The 18,914-nt window shown below is 33.5% G+C and overlaps 1 long non-coding RNA gene across 1 annotated transcript; it reads right to left on the reverse strand.

Annotated features, from left to right (window-relative positions):
- Positions 1 to 667: 667 nt before the first annotated feature.
- Positions 668 to 6,352, reverse strand: LOC146995916 (uncharacterized). Its single transcript, XR_015042874.1, has 3 exons — positions 6,269 to 6,352; positions 3,648 to 3,737; positions 668 to 809 (listed from the first exon to the last, which is right to left on the reverse strand). It is a non-coding gene; the product is annotated as an uncharacterized LOC146995916 (long non-coding RNA).
- Between the last annotated feature and the right edge of the window lie 12,562 nt (positions 6,353 to 18,914).

The raw sequence follows: 18,914 nt of genomic DNA on the forward strand, positions 1-18,914 counted from the left end.
TTTCTGCTCAATATATGCTATGTAAAATTTTCCATAAATTTATTAATTCATTTTATTTTGAGGTGAGCTTTTATTCAACTCTCGTCAACGAGAATGTTTAGTTCATTTTTTATTCGGTCTCAAAAGAGAAATCAAAATACGTGGATTTATGTACGTGTATTTATGAATCAAAATACATGAGAAATCATAGTGAGAAAAGCACTGCTACCTTAAACTGTGATTATATATAACAAATGCAGTGAATTATAGTTAAAAAATAGTGAAAATATTTATATTTATGAACTATTTCATATATAACATTTTCAGTTTCGCATATGTGGCAATTTAAGAACTTTACGTATACCAATTTTTTGAAATATCTGCAAATTTTTGTATTTTCAAGGAAAGCTTATTCTTTCACCTTTAGTACATAAGTAATGGTAATTTACCAGATAAAATTACTTAATGGGGAATACAGAAAAATATCTAACCACTTACCTTTGTGACTTCATCTGCAGAGACTAAAAAAGTAGTTCAGCTAAATCTGCTATAATAAATATGTATAATAATGCTAAATTATGCAATATCTATTAATATGACAAATTTTTGTAAAGCTATTTATTTGGATGAAAAATAAACACATTCAGAAATTTGTGGCACTATATTATGATTAACAGAGGAAAAACACTTTTCAAAATTCAAAATAGTTTTTATTAATCCAATTTATCACATTTTATTTGAATTCATGAAAAACAATCTTATATCCATGTATTCTTATGTATATAAGAACTCTTGATAAATTGGATCTCTGTCATTGCCTTTCACAGCACCTAAAATAAAAAAACACTCACAATTACTATATGTGAATATAATTCATAATTAAATTTAAACAAATGACTATTAGAATGCAAATTAAAGGAAGCATTTAAAATATTTTAACATTTAGCACCTATAAACAGAGTAGCAATTATTTGATTTTTCGATTATAGTAAAATAAACATGGGGGATGCCTTTTAAAATTTTTTATGTCAGAAAATAAACTCAAACCACCAGCTGAACATATGAGCAGTTTTATCAATCAGCCACTGGTAGGTAACCTGGATACTGAATCAACATATAAAGTTGCCAAGATAAAAAGAGAAACAAAATTATGATAATCACATCTTACCTATTCATAAAACTATTTTAAATTTAATGTGTAGGTAAGTCCAAAAAGAGTGAGAATGAATTTATTTTGCAACACAAAGTAAAGTCTTGCAGGAGCAAAAAAAAAACTTGTCTCATGAGATTGGCAAGTAAAAAATAATTAACTGCATCTGGTAACATTTATCTGACAACTCATAAGTAATTGTTAGCTACGTGCAGAAAATAAAATCTGATCATGTTAATGCAATTTTAAACTTTTGAATTTAACCGCAGAAATTTACCAAAGAAGTACTTGTAACAGTAGTAAATGAAGATGTGGCTAATCTTTACTGTATGGTACACTTTGGTTTCTGTCTGAAAAAAAATCACAAAGTGGTATTGGTTGTTTGTGAAATGTGGAAGCCCGTTGCGTCAAATAAGTTTTTCGGTAACCCTAATGTTGATAATGTTGGCGAAAGTAGCCTTTGGGGGGAAGGGGAATTATTATTATTATTTTTTTTTTTTTTTTTTTTTTGGGTCAATAAAAAGGAGTTATTTCTGCAAATATTGCCAATGTGTTGTGATAAATTTAGTTTTGGGCTACTTTTTTTAACAGTAAACCTTTTGTACGGACCCAGGTTTTTGGTTCTTACCATTCTTTTCAATTGCTGTGTTTGGTTGCACGGAAGTGGTATGGTCTTGTATTTTGAACATGCTATTTATTATTTTGGTGCGGGTACCATTGTTTGAGTATGTCTGAGGTGACTAAGAGACAAAAAATTTAATTGAATTGCTTACCTGGAGGATGGTGGTGGGAAGCCTAAACATATGCATGTGAAAAAAAAAGGTATGTTAAAAAAAATGTTTCATTTATTTTTTTGTCTCTGTGTGTTAATTTTTGTTAGAAGATTTGTTGTTTAATGTTTTTATGTTAGGAAATATGTATTTTTGGTAACTTATTCCTCTCTGTTTGTGTATTTTTGGTTGTCTGTGTGTTAGGCAGTGGCGAATTTTTTCTGGTAACTATGATATTTTTAACTTTCTGATTTTTTTAAAGTGAAAATAGATCAATGTGTACATGGACAAAGTTAAGGCAGTGCACAATGCCCAGTTTGTGCAGTTCTCTGTTTTAATAGGTCGATGTGTACATGGACACAGAGTTTGTGTATGTCTTTGACTTCTTAATTTGGTTTTGTGTAGCGGCCACCTTGAAATTGGTGCCGATCCTCTCAGGTGACGATCTTGATATAAAAAAAAGAAACGATTCGCCAAGGGTTACATTAGAGTAAATTTTTATCAAAGATAAAATAATCCATAATCACCATTTCAGTGGTTTAAACACTAGTGGAGCAGTATGCAAAGATGAAGATTTGAGTTTTGTTTACACAGCATGATCGTTTAGGCACTCCAGCCATTACAGTGAACAAAATTATAATAAACATAGCCACAATAATTGTCTATAAATATTGATGTATAACACTGCATTAACTAATATATTTCTTATGCTAGTATATACAGAATCCTTAATCGAAGGGAAAATCAACTGTGCATACATTTTCCTTTAACTGAAACATGGATTTGACCATACAAATCTCAGTCTTACGGGACATGCCACACTATGCAGATAGATAGTAAAAATTCTTGTGTTGTTTTTATTTGTTAGAGGTATGAAATAAATATACTTCTAGATTTTAATTTTTTCTTTTCTTGTTTAACATTTGGATTACCTATCAAAAAGTAAGGAATTTTGATATTATTACAATATCGGAGTTAAAATAACAATTACTGGACATGTTAAAGTAATGAAAATTTTAAATTAGGTTAAAAAGTAACCCTTAATGTGGCATATTTTTGAATTAAACTCTATCAACATTAAAAACAACAAAACGTCCCTCTTTATTAAGGACTTTAATTAACTAATTTTAAATACGGAGCTACATTATGTATTTTTTCCCTTGCATGTTATAATAACTGAAATAAAATTACTCTGATACAGTCAAAATTCCTAAATGCAAGTACATAAAATTGACTTTAGCAATTTAAAGAGATGAGACACACTGAACACATGAATAAATTTCTATCAAAGAATAATTTATTAAATTTGGCCCATTCCATAGTAAACTTTAACCATTAGATTACATTATTACACCATGTTATCAGTTTGAAAAGCAAGTCATATGCCAGATCTTGGATGTAAAAGAAATGCACAAAATAATATACAGATTATTGAAAAATGATGTATACCAATGTTTATAGATATGATTAAATGTAACAGAAAATTTACTGTCACAACCACATTTTTAAGTGAAATGTATTATTTTAACATTTTACAATATTTAAGGTATGGCATTAAATGCAACATTATGTGCCTGGACATAAGTTAGCAAATTAAAAAAAAATAATAATAATCAAAGAATGAATGTCATGAAAAATTTCAAAAACAAGCAGAATTTAAGTTAGACCTTTAGACACTTATGATAAATAAATTTGAAAATTCTTCACCCAAAATTAAATTATAATTAACTAAAACCAGTTTGACTGACCTTCTACAAAATCCTTCAGCTGCAATTTTTTCTAGCTTGAAAACCAAATTCTTCTCCACACGGTAATAAGATCTCAACCAGTTGAAATTCCTGCAGAAAGTTTGATAACACAGTAATAGAATTAATAGAATAGAAAAATTAACACAAAAGTATAGAACATCATTTAAACTTAAGATTATTACAAATTTTGGTGCTTTCTGACTATCTGCAAAGCTGTGAAAATTGGCAAAATGGTTAGTTTATGGTTCATATCTACTGCTCTGTTCACAAGTAGTAATTCAAATAAGCACTTTATAAGAAACAAGAAATTTTAGGATGCACACACACAAAAATATATATATTGGGTCAATATTCACATATTTTTCATCGAATGGAATACTATTCAGAAATAAAGATTAAATATAAAGCATGTAAATACATGTGTGTGGTATGCATATTCATATTTTGCTATTATCGTGTGCATACTCTTGCTGTTTTAGCTTAAGTTGAAGCTGTGAGGGTAGATGATAAAAAAGTATCAGAATTTTTCATGTATAAGAAAAGATTGCCCTGACAATAGTATCTCAATTGTTTAGCACTGACATTTACATAGCGCATTAGAAATATATAGTAATATATGTATAATAAAAAGATAATTGCATATTATTAATTCATTTTTTTAAATGCCAAACTTTAATAATTCTTTCACTAATTAAACAGAATTCTTTCACATGAACATCTAAAATCCATTTTTAACTAAAGAATAAATAATAAAACCATGTAAATTTCTTATCAAGCCCATCATTTCCGAAATGTCTACTTCTGAAAGTTCCCAGCATTTCTCAATATATTATTAAACTAAGCATCAATGATCGTCATGTTCGCTAATGTGGCAATATCTTTCACACTTCTTTGTTACCACAAGTAACAAGTAGGCTTCAATAAATCTTTAACTGTTACATGCTACTTTTGTCTAAAATTTGTACAAATAATAAAATTAAATGAGCTCTTTATAATATGCTCAAAGAAATAATTTTGTATGAAAATTTGTATGTTATATATTGGCCTGATTAATGATTCAGGAAATAATTCAGGTTTTCAAAGTGCTTCCAATAATTCAAATTTCAGCTTGTGTCAAAATAAAATCTATAACACAAAGATAAGCAAATTTCCTTATGCACAATGCATTTTAACATTTTTCAATCACACAGCACTGATTGCTTCAATAAACATTACTGTAACTGTGTTATTTAAAAGAATGTAATGTTTTAATTATTTCCTTAATTAAAACATTACAGTCTTTTCCTCCTTCTAACACCAAAAGAAAATCCAGATAAGAAATATAAAAATATCAGCAAAAATAAATTATATTATTGAATGACACTTTACATTAATTACACTTATGCATATATTATTTTATTATAAATTATTTCAAAATCAAAGAAGAGAAGGGGGAGAAACTTTAATATTGACATTTCTAAAATGATATAAACATTAATCATTTAGTACAGTTTGTTATTTCAGGCAAAAAGAATTCACTTTTCTGGATAGCATTTGTATTTCCATCTCACTTTCAATGAAACATTAAGAGAAATGCATATAATTTAAACACCAGTTTATTTTATTTATCAGACAGATTATGTCAACTCGAAAAAACCTATCAGTAAAATTCGGTAGCAGTAATTCTGAATGTTAGGCAACTTGCAAGATTCAACAAAAATTATCAATACTTTTATTATAATGACAATACTACAGTAACATGAACATAAAATTAAACTGCATATAACTATAAAATAAGCCAGCATATAATAATGGTGCATTGGTTTCTAAAACAATGGGCTCGATGAAAAAATACATGTATTATGGTAGCTATTCATATTCTTCAGCTTTCCTAATATTCTCATGTTCACTTTACATAACTAATGTATCTAAAATACAATAAAAATGCAAACAATATTTATGAGAAAATGTTAAAAGCAATCATAAGCATTTGATTGAATGACCATATTTTGTCTTCCTGCAAGTCGAATCTTAAAATGATATGCAGTTTGAAAAATGCTTAATCATTTTATAAAATATTCAAAAAAGATTAAAAAAAAGTACTGTTCTGTTATCAGGACCGGGTTCAGAAATGTATTTATGTATGCTTGTAAATTTGTATGTGTGTGTGTCTACATTCAAACATCTATGCACATACTTACGAACACAGGTTCATACATTTCCGATTCTGGTCCCAATAACAGAACAGTACCCCCAAAAAAATTTGAATTACAAACTAGATTAAGATAATGTTTCAATCATACATATTTTGGGCAAAACAATGCAAACTCTTATTTTTATACAATTGTTCAAATTATTTAACATAAATTTATTGCTGCAATAAAATAATAAGCAATCTGATCACACATATTATTTTGAAACTGAATGCATAAACTAGACTAAAAAAAATTCAGTCATAAACATTTGGATAGCAGGGCAAATTAGATATTTGAAAAGCCAGCCAGCCATTGAGATACACGTAATTCACGACAGAATGGTAACAATTCATAAAGCTGTGAAACATTTAACTGTCAAAATGACATAAATAACGTAAATTCGAAAAGCGAAAAAAGTAAACATACAAGTATTGCAACTGAACTTACCTTTCATGCAACAAAAAATATCCATACAAGTTAACCTCATGGCGCAGCCATTTTGGATTTCGTTTCAAATCAGACAGATGTTTACGGATTTGCGGAAGAATACGAGGAACTAGTAGTTTGCCGGATACAATGTGCAATGACGCGAAAGAATATAGTTCTGTAAAACTTTCTACATTATTCCGTAATAAATAGAACTATTTCCTAATTTTTTCTTTATCTAATTAATTAATTAATAGGGAAATAGTTAAATAATGCCGAATTCATTTTTAATGAAATGTAAAATTTTGCATGTATGGGACGACCACCTTCCATCCAATATTTCTGAGAATATAAACAAATTTTGGAATCTGAGAGTATCAGTAAATAAATATATAGAATATCGCCTCTCAAACGACCACTTCTCAAAGTGACCAATAGTTCTGAGATTATAAATAAATATTGATATTAAGCATTATTTCTATAAGACGACCATCTCTATATAAGACCAAAGTTTCTAGAATCTTGGATAGTCATCAGAGATGTATCTTTACTGCGAAATTATCGCACGACTGTAATTCAATATCAATAACAGATCGCGCGATTGAAAAACATTTTCTGTCCTGTAATTAGAGGGAAAAAATTTTCCTTATGAGGTATTTCTTCCGCTTTCCTAGCGTGCCTTCGTGGTGTAATAGTTCTGCACGCTGGGCCGGTATTTCAGAGGTCCGTGGTTCGATTCACGCCGAAGGCGGTTGCTAATTTTTCATCTCTACGGCTTCCCCAAAAAAATCCTAATGTCTCTACAGTGGCGCCCGAACTAAAAAGGTGTTGGATGAGGTATATCCACACCCAGGATTTAGTGATTGGATCCCCTTAAAAAAAAGTCGGCCTTTAAAAAGAGAAGTAATATAAGGTATTTCTTCCGCTTTCCTAGCGTGTCTTCGGCCCACCAGCGGCCTAGCGGTGTGACCCTGGTCGCTGAACCCTGGTAGTGCGATCCGAGGTTCGAATCCCGCGAACGGGCTGCTGCATGGGTGTTTTCGTGGTTTTACCCATGTGTAACGTGTATACGAGCCAGTTTCCCTTAGAAAGTCCTCCACGAAGACACCCCTCCCCTTAGGCAGATAGCCCTAGTGTGCTTTGCCATAATTAAATACACCACCACCACACCTAGCGTGTCTTCGTGGTGTAGTGGTTCTGCACACTGGGCCGATATTCCAGAGGTCCGTCCTTCGATTCCCGGCGAAGGCAGTTGCTAATTTTTCATGTTTCCTGCTTCCAAAAAAATACCTAATGTCTCTATACCCAAATTTAAAAAAAAAATTCGTTTCCGTAATTAAATATATATATATATCTAATTTTACCTATATTTGTAGTAGGGTTTGTAATCTGTAAGTAATTATACATGTAATTTATTCATTTTTTATAAAAAAAAATATGTTATTTAGAATTTTGCAAATATTCTAGAAAATGCTAATCCATTGAAAAAAATCTTTTCCATGACTATTTAAATTTTTAAAAACGTCAGAAAAAATAGCAGTTAAAATTAATAACAAAATAACAAGAATAAATCATCAATCATATCAATATTTTTAATGTACAGCATTTAGAAACAACTTAGTAAAATACATATGAAAAATAAAATAATGTGCAAGTTTCAGATGTGCAATGTCAAAAAATTAAAACTGGTAAATTTGAGAACAAATATCCTCAAAATATTTGACAACGAAAGTCCTCCGGACAATGCAGAATGAATGTCCTCAGGATGTGAAATTGGTGAACTCCTCAGGACATCTGAGAATCAACATCTTCAGGACATCCTGTCATATCCCGGGACATAGCGACTTAAATAAGACATCCTCAGGATGTTAAATTACGATCTCCTCAGGACATCTGAGAATCAACATCCTTAGGACATCCTAAGTATGTCCCGGGATATTGCGACTTAAATAGGACATCCTGAGGATGTTTTGTGCTATGGGGGAACTAACTCCTGTCAAGATTTAAAGCCTAATATGCTATCATCCACTTCTTTTTTAAAGCAAGATGTATGATTCCCTGAAGAAGGTAAGTTTGTAAGGATCTTAAGTTTTACTAACGTTTATTTTATTTTAAATCTTTACTATCACTTCTTATTTTCTACTTCCGGCCAGAATTATAAGCGTTAAGGTTTTTATGCAAAGTTTGTCTGGCGAACGCCAAGTATTTAAGTTGTGGCTTTTTGCCAAGCGAGAGAGAGGAAGCAGAGAGTCGAAGCGGGCCGCTTACCTTAGAAGTTACGCAGTTGCTTGTTGCCTTCCAGGCCAGAGGTTTTAATCCTCTTGATAAATTTAATTCATTGTAGTGTTCATTGTAGTGTATTGTAGTGTATTGTAGTGTTCACAGTTCTCTGTACTACATACGCTTCCTGTTATTATAAGGCCAATCTTCCACGTTTATTATTCTAAAGTTAAATTAGAGTTTAGTTTTATTTTTATACTTTTACGTTTTGACCCCAAGTAGCGGGTCGGTGTATTCCGAAGTACGGAAGTCATTGTAAATAGAGAAAAATAAAGGGTCTTGTATACCCTTCTTGTGTATCCTGTTTACTTCCCACAGTTTTGAACATAGCTTTAGTAAGCTCTCTGTTCTGAGTCAGGTCCTTGCATGTTCCCGAAGAAGGTTAGAAGGAACATTGAACCTGATAGTGGCGCCCAACGAAGAAGAATAACCATGGCCGAGTTTCAAGAAGAACCTGTGCTGTCTGCAGAAACGGCTCAGAATCCAGAAATGCCAGCTGCCGCCCTGGAAGGATTTGGTTACATCGTCCAGACCATGCTCGCTTCGATGAAACCAGAAGCAACATTTAATGGAAACTCACCGGGAACCAGTTTTTTTGGAAAAATTGGATGACCACTTCATGCTCTACCCCGTGCACGAGTTTCAAAAATTTACCTTAGCTACCAGCGCTTTGAGGGGCCAAGCGCTTAACTGGTTCAAATGTATAGGCAGAAGTCTCTTGGGTCAAGCAGGAAGTCCCACCTATACTTACGAAAATTTCAAGACTGCCCTACTAAAAGCCTTCCCTGTTGTAAGGGATCGTGCGAAATTAGAAACGGAACTTTTCAGTATATATCAACAAAGAATCGAAAACCTCTCAAGCTTTATTTTAAGAAAAATTCACGTCTTCAAACTCTTGTATGGAAACCGTCCGGATCCTGAAATAATTCAAGTGATTTTGCCGAGGTTACTGCCCCAAGTGCAAGACTTTATTGAATTAAGAAATCCGACTACACTGGAAAAGTTATTTGAGCTAGCAATCCAGTTTGAAAGTAGAAGAACGGCGGACGTCGAAAGAAGACACCAATATCAACAGCGAAACCAATTTGGTACGCCAAGACTACAGCAAACTCAAGCACACGGCTACGGAGGCAAAGCGAATCAGTGGGCAAGGAAACCCGAGCATTCAAAAACAGCCGGCGAACGTCGACAGTTCAATAGCAACCCAGGAAAAAAATCTCAAGGCCAGGGGAAAAAGAAGGAAAGCACGGAAATGAAAAATAATTTAAACTAAAACGGATTTCTGCTGACGGGAGGGTGCGGAAATCCGAAGGCCACAAAAAACCCTTTTCATTCAAGTTAAATACAGTAATGGTGAAAATTTTGACTCTTCCGAAGATTGAAGTGTTGGTGAATAATATCCCAGCCACCGCACTCCTGGATACAGGCGCGCAGTGTTCCTGTGTGGCAGAAGTTTTTTTAGGAAGTATTTTCGGAAATACCGCATATATAATTCGGATAATACGACAGTGTTAGCGGCGCAAGGAGAACTATGTAAGTGTATAGGTAAAGTACCGCTATATGTCCGTATCAAGGACAAACAAGTAAAGGTGATGTTTTTTATAGTAAAGAATCTGCAAGCACATATAATCTTAGGGATAGATTTTCTTTCAGACGCACAAGCAACACTGGATTTTAATGAAGCATCCCTTAAGCTGACAATGAAACCAGTTCGTACTGAAAAGGCTGAACCGCCGATGGTAAATCTTGACCACCTGCCTAATGACGAGCAAGGAAGAATCCGACAAGTGGTAAGTGAATTTGCTTCGTTATTTAGTGATATTCCAGGATTTACTCAGGTTACTAACCATAGTTTTGACACCGGAGATGCAATGCCAGTTCGCCAAAAACCATACCGGTATGATAAGAATAAGGAAAAAATTATAGAATGGCATATTACCGATATGCTACGTAAAAAGATCAAAAGATCATAACGCCCATCTCAAGTAGTTATGCTAGCCCGGTGGTTTTATGTAAGAAAAATAATGACTATCCTTTGACGCATCCAAAAAAGCGGAGATTCGCTATTGATTACCGTAAATTAAATTCCATAACTAAATATCCGTATATCCGTTACCGATCATTGAAAAAATTCTAAGGAACATAACATCAACCAAATACATGACGACTTTAGACTTAACGACTGGTTATTTTCAAATAGGGGTTAGGCCTGAGGACGTGCCTAAGACTGCTTTTATAACCAAGTCTGGCACTTATGCATTTTTGCGTATGCCGTTTGGCCTTTCAGGGGCCCCGGCAACATTTCAGCGATGCATGGACATTGTGTTAAGACCTGTTCTTGGAAAGTCCACATTTATCTATTTAGACGATATCATTATTACTAGTGATAATCTCGACCAACATGTACAGGATTTAAGACAGGTGTTTTCTTTATTAAATGAGGCCGGTCTAAAAGTTAATGTCGAAAAGTGCAAATTTGCAGCCCCTGAATTAAAATATTTAGGTTACAAAATATCTCAAAAAGGAATCGAGACAGACGAATCAAAAATAATTGCTGTACAAAAGTATCCGACTCCAACCACGGCGAAGAAGCTCTCTTCTTTTCTAGGACTTTGTTCATATTATAGGTCCTTTATAAAAAATTTTGCAGCTATTGCTGAACCATTGTTAAAATTAAAAAGGAAAAAGGCAAGATTCTCGTGGACGGCCGAAGCCAATAGTGCTTTCGAAAAATTAAAACAAGCATTAACGCAAGCCCCTGTGTTGAAATTTCCTGAAAAGGATGAGAATTTAGAAATTTCAGCGGATGCTTCGGATTATGCGGTAGGAGCGGTACTTTCGCAAAATCAGCAGACCGTGGCATTTTTTAGCCGAACTTTAAATCAAACACAAAGAAACTATTCCGCAACCGAGAGAGAGGCACTTGCAGTTCTGTTAGCAGTGCAAAAGTTCCGAGTCTATTTTGGAAAGGCGCCGATAACAGTGTACTCTGATCATGCGGCGGTAACTAGATTGTACTCAGGGAAAAATTTATCCCCAAGGTTAATAAGATGGGCACTCAAGCTGCAAGAATATAATCTGGTAATCAAGCATACCCCCGGAAACGAAAATATCGTAGCAGATGCCCTATCAAGAATTAAAATAGACGAACAAGGTAATACCGCAAAGGTGGCAATGCTTACAGCATGTACAATAAATTCCCGAGAAACTGTAATAACCGAACTGGGTAAGGATCCTGAGTTTGGAAGCATTTATGAGTATTTGAAGGATCCTGAAAATTTTAGCCACCAAGATATTGTGGCGATAAGAAATAGGGCGGCCCATTACGAACTAATAGATGGTCTATTATTCTATACAAAAACTACGAATTCCAACAACGAATTTCGACCTGTTACCCCAGCTAGTCTTAGATTAAATATCCTGCAGGAGCTCCATGACAGCCCTTTAGCTTCTCATGCTGGTATTCGAAAAACTATCCAACGTGTACGCGAGGCAGTCTACTTTCCTGAACTGCAAAAGTTAACAAGGGCGTATGTCTAGTCCTGCCCAACATGTCAAGCCGTTAATTATATTAATTTCCGCCCGGCCGGGTTTCTAAATAGTATTAAATCCGAATTTCCAAATGAAATAATTGGCATCGATTTATTGGGCCCTTTCCCAAAAAGTCAGTTAAATAAAAGTCGCTATCTCCTTGTTATGGTTGATCATTTTAGTAAATGGACCGAAATTGTTCCCTTAAAACGAGCCTTCGCGAAATTAGTTACTGATTCTATTTTAAATAAATATATTTTAAAATACGGGCGCCCCTAAAAGTTATATCGGATAATGGTCCTCAATTTGTAAGTAATATATTTGAAGACATGTGCCAAAAACTGGGCATACGTCATTTAAAAATGGTCCCGTATCTGCCGCAATCAAATATAGCGGAACGGGTCAATAGAAATATAGTGAAAATTATCCGTAGTTATGTTAAAAATTTTCATAAAAGCTGGGATAACTATGTCAATGAATTTGCTTTCGCCCTTAGGACCGCAAAACATGATACAACGGGCAAGACTCCTGCTGAGTTATTTTTAGGCAGAAAGATTATAACGCCGTTAGATAAATTATTTTATGTGCAACAAAGAGCCCCAGAATTTAAAATGGGTGATATAGAAAAACTAATTAAGGAAGCAAAGAAGAATACGGAAGTAGCACAAAGAAAACAGAAGCTCTATTATGATTTGAAACGACGGGGAGCAACTTATAAAGTAGGGGATGAAGTTTTAAAAATTAAGCATTCACTTTCTTCAGTACCAGAAGATAAAACTGCCAAATTTTTTCCACGATTTGAAGGACCATATGTTATAGAAAAAATAACTCACGCTGTAGTAGTGTTAAAAGCCAGAAATGGTGAAACCTGCTCCGCAAACATTGATCAAATCAAACCCTACTTCGATTGTAATAAAATACAAATATTTTCAGATCTTTTGCAGGATCCGGCACGGCAGACACCGCAGGCACAAGCTCCAGAGGTGGAACAACGACAAGTACAAGGGCAAGCCATTAACAGGCAGGAGCAAGTGAAAAGAAAATTTCCCCGCGGAAAAATTGAAAGTAGCAAGAAAAAGAAGCCGTTCCACCGTCCAGAAAAGAGAGTTCACGAACACCCCCAGAATGAAGAAGGGAGAAGGACGACGTATGTGAAGAGAACCAGGAGAAATGACGGCAACTATAACCCGGCTCTAAAACGGAAGATCTACTCATCCGACAGGACTCTCCGGAGCAAATGCCGCCGAACTGCGGAAGGGCCATCAACGGCGAAGGAAAAGTTACAAGGAAAATTTGAACGGCCAGCAACGAGGTCCAAGCAGGAACACGAAAGAAGGTTCCCGGTTCCGCCAAGACCAGCTGCCATCAAACGGCCAAGACCACAAGCAGAGGAGAAAAAGAAGGTATTCAAGGGTGACCGAACTGGTGAAAAAAGGAAGCTTCCAGAGGAAGGCACTGAAGGGCGAGCCCGTACAAGAAGGAGGATAAATCAAACTACTATCTGCAATACCTTTAAAGACTGGGCCCAGAAAAGGATGTCCGAATATCACAAAGATAAGTAAAATTTTATGTTACTTTGCAAACTTACTCGTAAGTTAATCTTTCATTCTTACTGCAAGTGGCAGATTTCAAGAAGTTTTACCTCATGCGAGGTCTACCTTTATCGCCAAAAGGGCGAGAAATGAGTTGTTACCGATTTTGGTATTATGTTTTTCAATTACTCGCGCGTAAAACTAAAGTTGATGTATAATAGCGTTGTGTAAAGACTTAAATATTGTAAAAAGTTATTGTATAAATTTTATTTAAAACATTCTAGCAAGAAAGAAGTTTAGTCTGAAAGACTTTTTGAAATGTAGTATTTCAATGTAGAAAGAATTGGCACTTGCTTTGAAAAGAATAGAAGTTAACAATGTACTACTAATGTATGTTTTCAAATGTATAAAATTAACGGCATGTTAATATGTTCTTATATACAATGTGAACTGTTATTTTAAATGTTAAGAAATACCGTGATATGGTAAAAGTGAATGTTAAAATTTTTTTTATTCGTGTGACTGTAAAAAGACTAAAGCATGGCGAATATGTGTTAAAGGTTGAATGATGTAGTTAGGCTCTCTGACCCTACACTTTAGAGTTAGACACTTTCAGAATAGTACCTCAGGGTTTAGAGTTGAAATTAGGGTGTGTTAAGAGGTCTCGTTATGTTGAATTTTAACACGTTAGTGTTTTGATTGTAGGAGGAAGTGTGGCACACGTAGACAGAAACACATTCGTGTTTGGTGTTCTTTTACAACACATGTCAGAGAGGACGGGGAGAGATAATTAAAATAGTCATGAATGAAATAAGAATGTTAAGAGAAGTATATTGTATATGTTACTTGCCATGTCATTGTGTAACATTTCATTAAACTAGTTTTCCTTCCAGATCTCTGGAAGGAACCAGAACTGAATAAAAGCTCCTGTGTAGATGCAGTACAGATGAAAAAAAAAATTGTTGTATATCCTGGGAGCTGCTTTTGTAACAAATTTCTTTCTTTTAAATTTCTAGTTTCTAGCGAAGTTATGTTTGTAAAAGATTGGCCTCGCGTTAGATTCTAGAGCTAAAAGTTTTCAACAAGGTCGTTTTAGACCTCAGTTTCAAACTAATTAACTCTGGCGGGAAGTATGTAAGGATCTTAAGTTTTACTAACGTTTATTTTATTTTAAATCTTTACTATCACTTCTTATTTTCTACTTCCGGCCAGAATTATAAGCGTTAAGGTTTTTATGCAAAGTTTGTCTGGCGAACGCCAAGTATTTAAGTTGTGGCTTTTTGCCAAGCGAGAGAGAGGAAGCAGAGAGTCGAAGCGGGCCGCTTGCGTATTTCCAAACCCTACCCCACTTTTTGAATTTTTGACGTCACGGAAATATCGACTAGTTTCACCTGGCAGGACGCCTACCCCACTTTTGACTACTACGGCGCGCTTTCGAAAGAATTGTGCTGCTGAATAGTGAGTTTAGGTGATAATTGTGAGATTTTCGCAATTTAAATTATTATAAGTGGGAATTTACGCAAAATCTTTAGTGAATGGTTATTGTTTAACGCCGTAGTGTATTTGAGGAAAGAGGAGAATAATTCACTGCTGATGTGTACATTAACACTATGAAAAATCTGGAAGGTGATACTCGGCAATAAATGAGCTGCATTTCATCGCAAAATTCAGCGACGCCAGTAAAACAAACGAAAGTGTTCGAAAAACTTATCCAAATCTGAAGCCACTATACAAAAATTGTATGTGTGCCAATACAGCAATTTAAATTAAAAAAAAAAAAAAATTGCAGAAAACTTCAGATCAAGGAATAAGACTTGCAGTGCCTCTATGTGCTTAAAAACTACGAAGCATTCTGCAGACTTTCGTGCCAAAATCAAGTTTGACAAATAGATTAATACATTTTATTGTTTCTTTTAGTGTATATATTTCAAAATTATTAAAATAACTTGAACAGTTGTTTAATTGCTTAAAACAGCAATAAAGTTCATTTATAAAGATATACAAGGAACTTCATAATTCATTGCTTTGTTGAACAACTGAAATTTACTAAATTACCTAAATTTATAATATTAAATATCTTTGTGTTATTATGCTGTGTTTTATAAAAGCTTAACTACTTCTAAAAGCTAACTACTAACTAAAAGCTTAGCTACTTACTATTCATTTAAAATATTTTCTGATTTATTTACTAAATGCGTAATCAATCATCAGGATTATTAAATGTATTAAGAATTTCATACCTGCTTGTGCAGTGTGAATGCATGTTTGTGTAATGAACTTTGATTTTCATGAACGAAAAAGAAATACAATCTCCGAATAAATACTTTTTTGTTTTCCAGTTCCTGTGTTTAGCTGTAAAAGTAAATTCACTTCAAGTATGTGTCTGTGTAATTTTGATGATGTAAATGCTGAAATATATGTATAGTAAAAACTCAACAAAAAAATATCCAGAAAGCTCTTGAAATTTTGGATAGCTGAGCATATAAAAAATGAAATATTGTAATAAGTGAATGGAAGAATAAACTACTAGTCTAAAATCATAAAAACAGTTCAGCTTATTTGTATCAACTTGATTATCAAAAGCCAATATTTAATATTATGCACGATTTTGAAAAAATGTATGCTGCTGATCTTTGGAATATGATAACAGGTGATTTGAATGATTTGGCGATTTTCGCCGATTCAAGATGGCAGAAAAAATTGCACCAAGTGCCGGTTATCTGAGTCTTCCCAACTACTGCAACGAATTGTTCCGATAGTACAGTAAGAGAGTTCATTAATACAGAAATTTTCTCAAACATTTCATTAAGTGTCAGCTCAGTTTCAATATCCTACTTCTCCATTTCTTTGGGCGCCGAAGAATCTGGTACTTTTGAGAATCGTGTGTAATTTTCATTCATCCTTGGAGTCGCTGAATTCTATGCAGTACAACATATGAGCCAAACTCACTAATTTTTACTGACACTGCCATGTACTCATCACTGAATTCCAAAGCTAACTGATGAGAGATGAGATGTTTGTGTGGCGTTTGTAGACGTGGAAGGCGAAAGTACCGTAGATAAACAAAACTAGCTCGTGTCACAGGCTATTCCGAGGGTATTTCAAAGCCAAATTAGCCTCTTTTCTACGAAACATGTGAAACCACCTCTCTTTCATTTCACACCCCGTTTAAATCTCGCCAGCGATAGCAGTGTTTTCTGTATTTTGTTCATTTCCAGAAAGGATATCTTTTCGTGTTAAGCGATTTTTGTTTCGTGTTAAGAGAAACAAAATGCATGAAAATGCATAGTAGTTTGTCGGGACCGTTGCATTATTTCGTGTTCACTGATATTTCGCGTTAAACGTATTCCACTCTATACAGACGTGTTTGGACTATGTATATACAAATAATGTTTTAAAAGGAAAATTTTTGTGCATTATGCTGCTAAAAATTGATCAGTAAATATATAAAGAAAGAAATTTAGAACCAATTTTTCAGAAAGAATAAAAATTGAAATTAAAATTAACTTGATAAAATCCTGTTTAGACTAGTAAAATCTTTTTAAATTGGAAGATATTTTTAACTTTTGATTTTACTTCCCCCCCCCCATTTCCCTTTGCTACTGCTGTTTGATAAGAGGTTCTAGTAAAGATTTGTGTTAAAATTATTTTGAACTTTCAAAGATTTTCCACTGCAGGATTTTAATTTTTTCTACATTTTAAGGGCATGTTTTCTTTCTTTCTTTTCTTTTCTTTTTTTTTTTTTTTTTTTTGGTGAACTATTAAAATAAAAAAATATATTGAAATGGTTCATCAGCTGATTCTGGATACAGAGAAGCAAGGATTTTGTTTTAGAAGGGGAAATGTAATTAAATTCAACATACCTCCTCTTGATGATATTATGTTAAAGTTGGTTGGATTCCTCACCTTTCTTGTTCTTTTTATACTACTTTTTTGGTTTTTCTTGTGATGGTTTATTTTAACATGATGACTGCCGTGGTGGTCACCGGTGACCTACACTCGGCTTGGCTATACAGGGCCGTGGGTGCCACTGGCAACGTGACCAATAGTAAAATACATAACTAGAATAAATATTGATACTGATAAATTTTTAAATAGTACCATTGTTACTATAATGGTTTGAAGAATAATAAATAGTAAAAATTTAAATTATAAATCACAAAAATGGTCTACAGATGTTTGGAGGTCGCTGGTGACCCCCAGCATGAAGCACAGTTATATAACATTATTTTCTGTAGATAATATTTCGACATAATATATATCGCAAAAATAAAAATTTCAAGTTGCTGTCATGGGCAAATCACGTAAAATGCGCGCGGCAGTCAACGTGTTAATTTTTACATTTTAAAGTATTCTTGTTCTACATTTATAAGATTTTATGAAGATTATTTGAACTTCAATTTTTAAGTCTTTGTGAAAAGTTGGTTCCAAATTTCTTTATATACTATATATAAGAACTCCTACACTCCTAGAAAAACTAATTTATAAATTTATTTATCCCACATTTTCATTTTGAAACATTTTAGTACATGCTTTTCCTCAATATTTTAAAAGTTGATTTTTTGTTGAACTGAAATATGTAATATGGAAAAATTCTATTAAAAAACATAACTCAGAATCAAAATAGGAGATAAACAGAGATAATAATAATGTGGGGTATTTGATTCTCTTCCCCTAATAGTCATTTGAAACATTTTAGCGTGTTTTTCCATTCAGCTGAAACAGTAAAAATATAGAAAAATTCCCATAGAAACATAATTCGGCTGAGAAACAAAACAGGCAAAAAATCGGGTTGGCATCAGGAAACTGATTGGTCTAAAACAGAGCTTCTTAAACGTTTTTTCAGCCTTTTTTATCATAGATTTTTTTACGAGTCCAAAATATTTATGAAAATTTTGTGGGACCCTATAAGCATTGCGAAAATCTGACACACGCGCGAGTGAAACTGTCAATTTTTTCACTTGTATTGTAAGATAGTATTGCAGTTTTAGGTCATATCTTGAATTTCTCATTTTAAGACATAGAACAATGTGAAAATTTTAATTAATTAACAGACGAAATGACACCGTCACGTGCAAAGCAAGTAAAGTGAACATTTATAATATAAACAGAATGCGTTGAAACATTTTTGTTTTTCTCTTTGTCTGTATGGTCTTATCTTTATCTTTTTTCAGATACATTGTGTAAAAATATTGGGTAATTGTAAAATTATTATATTAAGTTTAAGAAATACCAAAACTACTGAAATTTTTTGCGACCCCCTGCTGTAGATGGGGGTTGCGATCTACAGTTTAAGAAAGTCTGGTCTAAAATAACGTTACAAT

The sequence above is a fragment of the Stegodyphus dumicola genome, chromosome 8 (genome assembly GCF_044657685.1).
Source record: "Stegodyphus dumicola isolate Sdum_Otavi_A_Nest chromosome 8, ASM4465768v1".
NCBI classification, from domain to species: domain Eukaryota; kingdom Metazoa; phylum Arthropoda; class Arachnida; order Araneae; family Eresidae; genus Stegodyphus; species Stegodyphus dumicola.